The sequence below is a fragment of the Brassica oleracea genome, chromosome C5, assembly GCF_000695525.1.
Source record: "Brassica oleracea var. oleracea cultivar TO1000 chromosome C5, BOL, whole genome shotgun sequence".
Lineage (NCBI taxonomy): Eukaryota > Viridiplantae > Streptophyta > Magnoliopsida > Brassicales > Brassicaceae > Brassica > Brassica oleracea.
In genome coordinates this window covers 15,304,474-15,312,241 of record NC_027752.1, presented here as the reverse complement: position 1 = coordinate 15,312,241, position 7,768 = coordinate 15,304,474, and positions in this window count along the sequence as shown.

The window sequence follows — 7,768 nt, the reverse complement described above, 5'->3', positions numbered from 1 at the left end:
GAGGGCCCAACGGTTCTGCATTGGGGAGCGTGTCAGAGAGGATCTAAATATGGTGTCACTGAGGTTTGAACTTAGGTTATTTGTGGTGTCAAAGGGTACCAAAGAACCAATTTTGCTACCGATCCTTTTTAAAATTTGTTATTGATACTAAGAAAATAAAAGTTTGCTCTTATAAGCCATTTGTAGAACAAATTTTGACATAAAAGCATATCGAAGATATATTGTTCGATATGCTCAAGAACTTTATCCAGTATCCTAATTTGATTTAATAAAATGGTGTGACCTTCATCCTTAATTTCATAGCTGACTACTTATGTTTTATGATACATAATCACCTGTATAAAGATTATCAACTACATTAAACTCCAAAAATCTTACCAAAAACTGTTTGAAAGCTTTCGATCATACCCGCTACATCTACATCGTCACTGTAATTCACTAATCTGACAGACGAAAATGTAGGTTGCTAAAATTACTATGTCAAAGAACATGAGATCATATATAAAACTCGTGATATTAAAATATACAAGCTAAACATCTACCGTAGTAACCAGACCACAGCAGTGACGAAACTAGGTGAGGAGTGAGTGGGGCAGCTGTTCCCCATGATTTTTTTTGTTTGGTGTAATTTTGCTTAGACTTTTAATAATGCTCCGGATAAAAATTTGAATTTATAAATATATTATTAATGTTTTATCCTTTTGCCCTGGCTAGAAATTCATCTAGATCCGCCACTGGACCATAGTAACCATACCATTTAAAATATACAAGTTAAATATTATGTCAACTCATGTAATAGTTCTGTCTGGACTATATTCGTGTTTGTTGAAAAACTGCTCCATCTTTATATTAAGCATGAGTACATATAAAAATTAGTTAAATTATCGGAAGATTTCAACATGAAAATAGTGTTTCACTTCCTTTCATATCTTTAAATTAGAATCCAACCCATCTATGTTTTGAGTTTCCAAGAGAAAGTCAAATGGTTAGGTGTAAAAACGATCATCGTCGTGACTCATGTGACCAAAAACGTTAATTAATAGGGTCCATTCACTTACATCCCGCTGTATTCAAATACCAAACGTCCCTCAAGTTTCGAATATGTGGACCCCAAGCAGCACCAGGTGTATCGGACACTCGCTGTAGGCTATTCCAGTCTGTTCCTAGCTGGTTTTTTAAACTAAAGTGCGTGACGACACGTGTCGAACCCGGTATTTATACCGCAAAACTTAAGCGGCTCCGTCGTATAATCGCCGGGAAAACAACAACCAACCGGTGAGTACGTTATATTCGTCCTTATCCAAATTCAATTTAATGTTTTCTACAGCAATTATAGTTCAATAAACAATCATCCACATTCTTGGCACCACCCATGTCCCAAGAAAGGAAAGAGTACGATCGCAATTTATAAAATACTTTTATGATAAATTATGATGGAATTAAAGCGATAAGAGTTTTGTACTCGGTTTATAATACAGTTTAGTACGATTGAAGCAATATCATGGTTAGATTCGAGGTATTGGATTACACTTATGTTCAGTAATGAAGTAAAGAAGACAAATATTTATTATTTTGCTTAAAGTTTACAACAGTAAACCAGTACAGAATAATTAAGGGTCTGACTGGTGACCATTCGGGAATTAAGAGGAACGAATAAAAAAAGAATGTACGGGAACAAAATATCAGGAATGAAAATGAATGGTTGTTCCTTATCAAATTTAACAAGGAATAATTTTGTTCTTAAATTCTCTACAAAAAAGGGAATGAAAGGGAATGAGAGGGAATTATTATTCATTATGAATGGTGATTTTTTTTAGAAACATTAGGGAATGCATTATTCCTCACCGTTCCCTGGTCACCAGTCAGACCCTAAGATTAATATTTTATTTAAACAATATTTTTGTCTACAAATCCCATTAGCTTCTTCTGATATGCGGAGGAGCTTAAGCCTTAAGGTATATGAAAGATAACAACCGGAAAAAGAGAGAGAGAGTGTTGGACTTTAATTAATTAAAGGAAGCAACACTAAAGATAAAACGTGTCTGTTATGAATCAACATATACGTTGATTAAAAGGCACCGCTTGAATTAACGTATGCGTTGATTAAATACACCACTTGAATCATTATATAAAGTGATCAAATGCAATATGAGAAGGATATGAATAAAAGAGAGAAGATTACTAAGGATCAATTGGATTTAATCTTCTTCTTCCCCGTAATAAGTTTCTGAAGAAAAACTTATAGTAAAGTTCGCTATGGTCTCGGTACGGGTGTGTTGTACGGAGATTGATAGTTGTATCTTCAAGATACGCCTACGAAACTACACACACCATTGTAGGGGTGAAATTCTGTCTTAGGAGATTGCTTAGGAAAGCCTCTATCAAACCACAATCGGTTAAGTTGTGAGAAGAAGAAACATAATTATTTCGTAACTTTTTATAAGGGTTTATAAATTGATTAAGATTTATAAAAGTCTATAAACTCAAACGTATTGAGTACGTGAGATTGATTTGCATATGTACTTTGGATTAACAATCTAAGACAAAATTTTCCTTTGTTCTTTTCAAAGAAAGCAAGATGGATCAATCTACTGCAGTTGTGAAAAGTCACATAGAGAAGCATTTTGTTTTCCGAGGAGTGGATTTCAAAAGATGGCAACAAAATATGTTGTTTTATCTCACGACACTGAATCTCGCACAGTGCTTGACTTCTGAAGAACCAGAGTTACCTGTAGAAGGTGATATTCCTGATGAAATCGTTAAAGCTTCAGAGGCATGGACACAAAACGAGTTTTTGGGCAAGAAATATATATTCTTAACGCTTTGGACGATTCTCTCTACGATGTTTATCATATATTCCAAACTTCAAAACAGTTGTGGGAATCAATATAGAAGAAATGCAAGTCTGAAGTTGCAAGCGTTAAGACGTTCATCGTGGAAAAGTTCTTGAACTTTAAGATGAGTGACACTAATTCTGTGGTGAAACAAGTGGAAAGAAAAATTCAAATCATTGCTCATGAAAGATATGGGATGGGCTGTTAATTCTTGGAATTAGAGTTAAACAATAGCCATATGGTTATTCACCTACTCAATCTCATTATGGGAAAAAAATTACAATGGCAAGTCAAGACGTACAAGATGTAGACATGCATGACAATTGATTTTCAATGGGGTGATAGTATTGGATTACATTAGATCAAATGATAACTTGGCTGATCCTTTGACTAAAGGCCTATCTAAAAAGCAAGTTGTTTTCATTTCGAAGGGAATGGGTATCAAATCAAGCCAACATAATGAGTCATCACTTGATGGAAATCTAACCTAGCAACATTGGAGATCCCATGGTCTAGGTTCAATAGGCAAACTAGTTGAAGAAGACTCAAGACGTTTTACACATTTCTCATTCCTATGAAATAATAATGTGCCATTAATGAATAAAGGTTGAATAATTTATTCTTAATCATGTTAGTATCTTTTGTAGAAGAGAGATAGAATGGACTATTTTTTACTAACATTACCTATATGAGAGTGGTGTCGGGTCGCACCTATGAGAATTGATATGGCTAAATTCTCTAGAGCTCTCATGAAGTCAGGACATGTTCAGGACCAAAATGAACACAACCGTATAAACAAGAAATGAACTGATGAGATATGTGTTTCGCTTATTGTCTTGGTTTACTATAAAATGTGGTTAATTCAAGACTATAGTTCTATACCCACAAAGTAAATCCGATAAGTTGTTACTAGGAAATGTTCAAGTTCAAAAGATACATTTTTCGATGCATATTGATTTTACTTCCTCAGAATTATTTAAAGTTATTTTCTATTCAAACACTACAAGAAAACAGCGGTATTCTGACGGACATTCCGACGGAAAATGAAATCCTCGGAATATCCCGAGGAATTTCCTAGGATATTCCGAGGAAACACAAAATTTGGTTTCCTCGAAATTTCCTCGGAATATACCGACGGAATTCCGAGGAAATATAAATCCGTCGGAATATTCTTATGGAATACCGAGGAAAAATGTATTCTTCGGAAAAAACCGATGAATTCCGAGGATATATTATAGCCGTTAGATAGCCGTTGGGGGATTTTAAAAATTCCGAGGAAATTCCGACGAACTAGCCGTTTCCGTCGGAATTTCCTCGGTCTGTCGGCAGAATTTCAACTATAAATACAAGCACCCCTCTTCCTCTTCATTCACTCCATATCTTCATCCTCCCTCTTACTCTCTTTACACACGAATTTGATTCATAAAAAACATGTCTTCTTCAAATTATTTTCGTTCTTGGATCGATCGACCTCATTTGGATCCGAACACGAGATTGCTTACGGAAGAATACCAACGAGGTATAACCGAATTCATGGGAAATGATCATTTTAGAGGGGAAGATTTACCCAATGCACAAGCTAGGAGATTTTATGATATGTTGGATGCTGGAAAGCAACCATTGTACGAAGGTTGCAGAGATGGTCATTCAGCTTTATCATCTGCTACAAGATTGATGGGCATTAAAACAGATTATAATTTGGCTGAAGACTGTGTGGATGCGATTGCTGATTTTGTAAAAGGTATTCTACCCGAGGATAATGTAGCTCCTGGTTCATACTACGAGGTTCAGAAACTCGTAGCTGGTCTTGGTTTATCGTATCAGGTAATAGATGTATGCAGCGACAACTGCATGATTTATTGGAGGGCGGATGAACAGCGGGTTACATGCAAATTTTGTGGAAAGCCTCGTTATAAAGATACGAGTGGAAGAGTTCCAGTGCCATATAAAAGGATGTGGTATTTACCTTTGACGGAAAGGTTGCAGAGGTTGTATCTGTCTGAACGCACAGCGCAACCAATGAGATGGCATGCGGAGCACTCAACAGATGGTGAGATCAGACATCCTTCAGATGCAAAAGCGTGGAAGCATTTCCAATCAAAGTATCCCGACTTTGCGTATGAGAGAAGAAATGTCTACCTTGGATTATGTACTGATGGTTTCAGTCCGTTTGGCAAGAGTGGAAGACAATATTCTCTATGGCCCGTCATTCTTACACCATACAACCTCCCCCCAAACTTGTGCTTGCGACGAGAGTTTTTGTTTCTCTCGATTCTCGTTCCCGGACCAGAGCATCCTAAGAGATCACTTGATGTGTTTCTTCAGCCACTAATATATGAGTTGCAACAACTATGGGCTCAAGGTGCTGAAACATACGATGTTTCGTGTAAAGAAAACTTTCAAATGCGGACAGTACTAATGTGGACAATAAGTGATTTTCCAGCATATGATATGTTGTCTGGATGGACAACGCATGGAAGGATATCATGTCCATATTGTCAAGATAACACTGATGCTTTCCAACTAAAACACGGAAGGAAAACGTGTTGGTTTGACTGTCACAGGAGATTCCTACCACCTGATCATCCATATCGTAGGAGTAGGAATTTGTTTACGAAGAACAAGAGGGTGTTTGACAGTCCACCTCCGGAAATTTGTGGGAAAGATTTGAAGATACAACTAAGAGATTTTGGTGCAGAAAGGACGCCAGAAGTCGGTGGACATGAGCGTTTTCCGGTAGATGCTGTTGGAGAACTACATAACTGGCACAAAAAAAGTATTTTCTGGGATCTGCCATACTGGGAGGATCATCTGCTAAGGCATAATTTAGATGTCATGCATATTGAGAAGAACTTTTTTGACAATCTCATGAACACGATCCTTAATGTTCAAGGTAAAACAAAGGATAATTTGAAGTCAAGACTGGATTTAGTCGATATATGTGCTCGTTCAGAACTTCATGTTGATGAAAATGGTAGGGCTCCTTTTCCCATATACCGACTTGATGCAGAGGGAAAAGATGCGTTCTTTGATTGGATTTCAAACGATGTGGAATTTCCAGACGGTTACGCATCAAATTTGCGTAACTGTATCGACAGAAAGGAAGGAAAGTTTACTGGCTTGAAAAACCACGATTGCCATGTAATGATGCAGCGCCTCCTTCCGTTCGCCTTCAAGGAACTATTACCACAAAATGTTCATGAAGCAATTGCAGGGATAAGTGGTTTCTTCCGCGATTTATGCACGAGATCAGTGACTCTTGAAGGTATTGAAAATTTGAAGACTAACATAGCCGTGATTCAGTGCAACCTTGAGAAGATATTTCCTCCCTCATTTTTTGATGTTATGGAGCATCTTGTTATTCACCTGGCAAGAGAATTGGAACTTGGTGGTCCTGTGCAGTATAGATGGATGTATCTGTATGAGCGGTATATGTTCCATTTGAAGAAGATGGTGAAAAATTTAAGTAGGGTGGAAGGTTCTATAGTCGCACAGATGATCAATGAAGAAACTTCAAACTTTGCCGAGTACTACTTTCCAGCAGAAGTTCAGACCAAAAACAGAAGACCTGCTCGGCATGATGATAGAGGCGAACGGGCAACATATCATGTTACGGTTCCAGACATTTTCACAGACGTTGGACGACTTAGCGGAAAACCAAAGGACCGTCGACTTACTGAGCAGGAGCGCAGTAATTTGCAAACATATTTGCTCACCAACTGCGAAGACGTTCTTCAATATGAGAGGTAAATAAATGAGCTTACAAATTTTTATTTTAACAAGTTGAAATTTAAATCTTAATTAATTACATTATTGTCATCATATACAGGATTTTCATGGCAGAAAAGCGGTTCGAGTATAGATACGCCACAGAGGACGAACTAGAAGAAATGAAGCAGAGAGAATTTACTGGATGGATGTTTACTTATGTGAGTGCTTTAAACAAATTAAAATATATTTTATCACATATTTATACTAATTCACATTTATTGATATAACATATATATATATGTGCTATTAATAGGTGTCTGCTGGTTTGGCCAGAGGTGAAACATTTGACGATTGGATACGTGAGATGGTCGTTGGACCAAACTTTGTTGTGAAGTCATATCCGAGATTTTGTACTCGAGGATATGCATTCACAACTCAGAAGAGGAGACGTTCGAGTACGACTTATGATGATGGCGTTTGTTCTGCATCAGGAGATGATGTATACTACGGACACATACATGAGATTTTGGAAATCAAGTATTTGGGCATGGTTGGATTGCGCTGTACTGTTTTCTATTGTGATTGGCACGACAACACCCCAGATCGAGGTGTGAGAACAGATGCATTTGGTGTTACATCAGTAAATTCGAGGCGAAAGCTGCAATATTATGATCCTTTCATTCTTGCTTCCCAGGCCGATCAGGTAATTAAATGTTAATTATTCAGAATGATTCATCATCATGTGTATTAATTTATAATTTTTCTAAATGTTACAGGTTTGTTATATCAAGTACCCCCGGGTAAGGAACAGAGATGATCCATGGGTTACTGTTACAAGACTCAACCCGAGAGGCCGAGTTCAGGGAAGTTCTGAGCTGGAAGACCCACTACAACCAAGCACATCCGGCAACTGTAGTGCAGCAGAAAATTTAGCTGGAGTTGGCCTTGTAGTCGATTTAACCGACTTTGGAGAGGAAGCCGTCGTTCACGTAGAGGATGAACCAGTAATTGGAGAGTTTCACCAAGATCCAGATTCAGATTCATCTAGTGATGATGACTCGGAAACAGAATATCATTGATTTTTTTTATTTTTTTTAAAGAAATACCGAGGAAATTCCGAGGAACACTTGATATAACCTCTTTCCTCGAATAATAGTTATTTGGTTTATCTAGCAAGGCAAAGCTGAATACGAATTAAAAACTACTCAGAACACAACCAAATA